We start from the raw sequence: 5573 nt of genomic DNA, 5'->3' as shown, positions 1-5573 counted from the left end.
CCATTCTTTACTCAACATCTACTTGCCATGAAGGGATGGGACTGGATGCCATGATATTCATTTTCTGAATGTTGAATTTTAAGACAGCCTTTTCACTCTCCTCTTTTACCTTCATCAAGAGGTTCTTTAGTTCCTCTTCACTTCCTGCCATAAGGGTGGTGTCATCTGCATATCTGAGGTTATTAATATTTCTCCCAGCAATCTTGATTCCAGCTTGCACTTCATCCAGCCCAGAATTTTGCATGATGTACTCTGCATAGAAGTTAAATAAGCAGGGTGACAATATACAGCCTTGATGTACTCCTTTCCCGATTTGGAACCAGTTCATTGCTCCATGTTCAGTTCTAACTCTTGCTTCTAGACCTGCATATAGGTTTCTCAGGAGGCAGACAGAAGTGAAAGTGAAGTCGCTCAGTCGTGCCCGATTCTTTGTGACCCCATGGATAGTAGCCTGCACCAAGCTCCTCCGTCCATGGAATTTTCAAGGCCAAGAAGTACTGGAGTGGGTTGCCATTTCCTTCTCCAGGGAATCTTCCCAACCCAGAGGTTGAACCCAGGTCTCTCACACTGTAGACAGACACTTTACCGTCTGAGCCACCAGGGACAGGGAATCTTCCCAACCCAGAGATTGAACCCAGGTCTCTCACACTGTAGACAGACACTTTACCCTCTGAGCCACCAGGGACAGGGAATCTTCCCAACCCAGAGATTGAACCCAGGTCTCTCACACTGTAGACAGACACTTTACCCTCTGAGCCGCCAGGGACAGGGAATCTTCCCAACCCAGAGATTGAACCCAGGTCTCTCACACTGTAGACAGACACTTTACCCTCTGAGCCGCCAGGGACAGGGAATCTTCCCAACCCAGAGATTGAACCCAGGTCTCTCACACTGTAGACAGACACTTTACCGTCTGAGCCGCCAGGGACAGGGAATCTTCCCAACCCAGAGATTGAACCCAGGTCTCTCACACTGTAGACGCTTTACCGTCTGAGCCGCCAGGGACAGGGAATCTTCCCAACCCAGAGATTGAACCCAGGTCTCTCACACTGTAGACACTTTACCGTCTGAGCCACCAGGGACAGGGAATCTTCCCAACCCAGAGATTGAACCCAGGTCTCTCACACTGTAGACACTTTACCGTCTGAGCCACCAGGGACAGGGAATCTTCCCAACCCAGAGATTGAACCCAGGTCTCTCACACTGTAGACAGACACTTTACCCTCTGAGCCACCAGGGACAGGGAATCTTCCCAACCCAGAGATTGAACCCAGGTCTCTCACACTGTAGACGCTTTACTGTCTGAGCCACCAGGGACAGGGAATCTTCCCAACCCAGAGATTGAACCCAGGTCTCTCACACTGTAGACACTTTACCGTCTGAGCCACCAGGGACAGGGAATCTTCCCAACCCAGAGATTGAACCCAGGTCTCTCACACTGTAGACGCTTTACCGTCTGAGCCGCCAGGGACAGGGAATCTTCCCAACCCAGAGATTGAACCCAGGTCTCTCACACTGTAGACACTTTACCGTCTGAGCCGCCAGGGAGGCAGATAAGGTGTCCGCTATTCCCATCACTTTAAGAATTTTCAACAGTTTGTTGTGATCCACACAGTCAAAGAATTTAGCGTAGTCAGTGAAGCAGAAGTATATATTTTTCTGGAATTCTCTAGCCTTTTCTATGATCCAATGGATGTTGGCAATTTGATCTTTAATTCCTCTGCCTTTTCTAAATCTAGCTTGTACAGCTGGAAGTTCTCAGTTCACATGCTGTTGAAGCATAGCTTGAAGGATTTTGAGCATTACTTTGCTAGCATGTGAAATGAGTGCAACTGTGTGGTAGTCTGGACATTCTTTTGCATTGCCTTTTTTGGGATTGGAATGAAAATTGACCTTTTCTAGTCCTGTGGCCGCTGCTGAGTTTTCCAAATTTGCTGGCATATTGAATGCAGCACTTTCATAGCATCATCTTTTAGGATATGAAATAACTCAGCTGAAATTCTATCACCTCCACTAGCTTTGTTCATAGTGATGCTTTCTAAGGCCCACTTGACTTTGCATTCCAGGATGCCTGGCCCTAGGTGAATGATCACACCATCATGGTTATCTGGGTCATGAAGATCTTTATTGTATAATTCCTCTATACATGTACTCCCAGGGGTGCATGTTATTAAACCTTTGTGTGATTTTCTCCTGTTAATCTGTCTCAGGTCTATCTAATTCTTAGGCAAGCCAGAAGAATATAGAAGGGTCGAAGAAAATCTCTTGGACAAAGGGTTGAAGAGAACATGGACAGTATGTTCCATGTCAGGTAGTTTTAGCCACGCCTGACATAACTCTGCATTGTTCACATCAAAACCAGGTACAGTGTCTAGAAACCTGCCTAATCATGGACAGACAGAGACTGTCATAACATACATAGTGAAGTAAGTCAGAATGAGAAAAACAAATATCGCACAGCATCATTTATATGTGGAATCTAGAAGAACAATGCAGATGGACTTACTTGCAAAGCAGAAATAGAGACAAAGATGTACAGGGCCGACGTGTGTATACCAAGGCAGGGAGAGGGGGTTGGATGGCTGCGGAGGTTGACATGTGTACCACTGACACTATGTCAGTTAAATAGATGACTAGTGAGAGCCTCCTGTGCAGCACAAGGGGCTCTACTCAGTGCTCTGTGGTGACCTCAATGGGAAGGAAATCCAAAACAGAGGGGACATATATACTCATAAAAAAATAATTTAAAAAAAACTTTGTGAAAAAACTATCACAGCTTCTCCAAGTGGACACATCTCAAGCACTGCAAACCTGCCGGTTGAGGTTCAGTTTTACTCAGTCTGCTAAGTTGCTTCAGTCGTGTCTGACTCTGTGCGACCCCATAGACGGCAGCCCACCAGGCTCCCCAGTCCCTGGGACTCTCCAGGCAAGAACACTGGAGTGGGTTGTAATTTTTAAGGGAAGGTTAATTTTAAGGTTAATTTTTAAAGGAATTCTTACTGGTATTATTTACAGTTCATTGTTACATAATAAGTTATTTGTGTACTAGGAATTTTTCATCTTTAGCAACGATACACATGAGGTTTGAATACACGATCAACGGGCTATGACCTTTTTTTAAGGATTCACTAGCTTAGAAGGGGTGTTGCTTCTTGGCCACAGCCATAAAATACTTGCTGGAGTAAATAAGGGCATGCACATGGCATGGTCAGGCCATAAGAACCTATGTTCCTCTCTAGGCCAAAATGAAACACCTTTCGTCCGTCTGAATTCACTGAATATGCTGGGAGAGATCCTGTGGCCATGTGGTGGTTCTCTATCCAGTGCAAATGACAGAAAGCAACGTTCATTCTGGCAAACCCACTCAGCAAACTTACTACCAGGCACAGCCTTTAAATCTGCCCCCCGGTGACCCTTCACCTTTTACCCTCTGGATGAATTTATTAGGGTCAGTGTCAGGGAAAGCTGCAAGATGTGCATTTCCTGTGTCAACACCTCCATTTTACTGTAGGTGACGTCATTCCAGCTCTAAGACCACCCAGCCCTCCCATCCCAAGCTGGTCAACTTCACCCTCAACCCTGTGGCTCCGTGCTCAGTCCTAATCTACACCCCTGCCTCCATCCTAACCCACACAGGTCACGAACGTACATCAGTAAGGCTGAGCAGTTGCACACCACCCCTGCCTGGAGCAGTGGGGTATTTACAGAGGCATGTGAAGACCAAAGCGTTCATTAGAAATCAGGAAAATGGAACTTCCTGGGGACCCAGGGGCTAAGGCCCCATCTCCCACTGCAGGGGCCCAGATTTGATCCCTGGTCAGAGAACTGGATCCCACATGCTGCGACTAAGAAGGTCCCACATGCTGCAACTAAGGCCCTGTATGCCAAGCACATAAATATTTATTTTTAAAAAAGGAAATCACAAAAATGCTTTGACTCAAGGGCCGCGGTGCTTTTCAAGCCAGCATAAAGCAGTGACATAAAGCAACCAGATTTTTAGAATGACGATCAGAGGCCACCATCAATGCCGTTTAGGAAGCAGAAAAGGGATGAACTGAAGTGAAAATCACTTAGTCAGGTCCAGCTCTTTGCGATTCCATGGACTGTAGCCCACCAGGCTCCTCTGTCCTTTGGATTTCCCAGGCAAGAATACTGGAGTGGGTTGCCACTTCCTTCTCCAGGGGATCTTCCCGACCCAGGGATTGAACTCGGGTCTTCTGCATTGCAGTTAAGATTCTTTGCCATCTCAGCTACCAGGGAAAAGGGATAAGCCACACTAATATGACTTTGGATAGAATGCAGGTTTCCCAGACCCCCTTCCTTCATTCAGCTCCTCCTGAGACCGTCCGGGCACCTTGCTGGGTGCTGCAAGCTACGTGGACCACATTACTCTTTTCTACAACGGTCAAATTACAGTGGGGACAGACACCTACACCAACTGTCACCATATAGTGTCACAAGCATTTAACAATTAAAGCTACCTAACACGGATGACGGGACCAGGCTGTGCAGAGGAAGGAAATAAGGGTGGGAGGATTCCGGGAAAGCTTTCCAGAGGAAAAGACGTCTGGGCTTAACGCCTGCCAGACAGAGAGAGGGCTTGAGAGATGGGAGGAGGCCGGTCAGGAAGATGGATGGCAGGAGGGTGGGAAAGCGGGTCTTCAATTCAAAAGATTTCATCTCTATCCCTCAACCCAAGGAACTCTGGCAGCCTGAGAGGAGGCCAGGCTCACGTGGGCTGGCTCCTGAATTAGAGCGGAACGCCAACTCCTGTTAACACCACCACAGCCCCAGCTGCTGAACCCAAGTTACCACATGCCTGCCCTCCTGGGACAGCCTCTGCCCAACCCGACCTGTCAACCTGGCTGACTCTCACATCCAGAGGGTTCCAAGGAACGGGCAAGAGTGCCCCCAGGATTTTTTTTTTTCTCACAGAATTACCTCCAAACAGTGTATTCCGTTACAGAATTCAAAACTCTGGGCCAATTCTGACCACATATTTTGGGGGGCACAAATCCACATCCCCTGTTTTATTTTGTTTTTCCAAGAAAATCTTAATTTTAGAGCTTGCTTCCAGGCTTCCAGATTTCAGTTCGTATTTCAGTTGGCTCTGTATATTCAAACCCTGAATACAATGGACCCAGGTCAAAAGTTTCTGCTCCCACAGTGGAAACTTGTCCCCCCTGGTGGATTTGGTGAGTTTGCCATCTTCCCAGCTTGGTGTGGTGCTGCTTTTACAAATGATGAGCATGAAGACAGTTCTATCCAGGAGAATCAAATGGTCAGGGTTATTAAAACATCACAGAAGCCACTGATGGATGGAGACTCAGAGCAGCATCAGCAGCAGGTGCCCTCCGTCACACGTCCCGGGAGCCGGTTAAATACCCTGGACGTTCACCAGCCATGCGGCCCTTCCTACCACACCCTCCATTTCCTTCCAAGAAAGGACCTAAAGGAGCCTCTGTTATAAACCGCTGTCACAAAACTCATCTTTTACTACTCTGTTCTTACACCTTCTCAGTGGGAAAAACAAATGCTAGAGCTTGGGGCTTTCTGGAAGCAGGTTTTAATGT

This window comes from Bos grunniens, chromosome 27, assembly GCF_055505025.1.
Source record: "Bos grunniens cultivar Pamir isolate PY7600 chromosome 27, Bosgru_T2T1.0, whole genome shotgun sequence".
In the NCBI taxonomy this organism is placed as follows: domain Eukaryota; kingdom Metazoa; phylum Chordata; class Mammalia; order Artiodactyla; family Bovidae; genus Bos; species Bos grunniens.
This window is presented reverse-complemented; position numbering follows the sequence as displayed.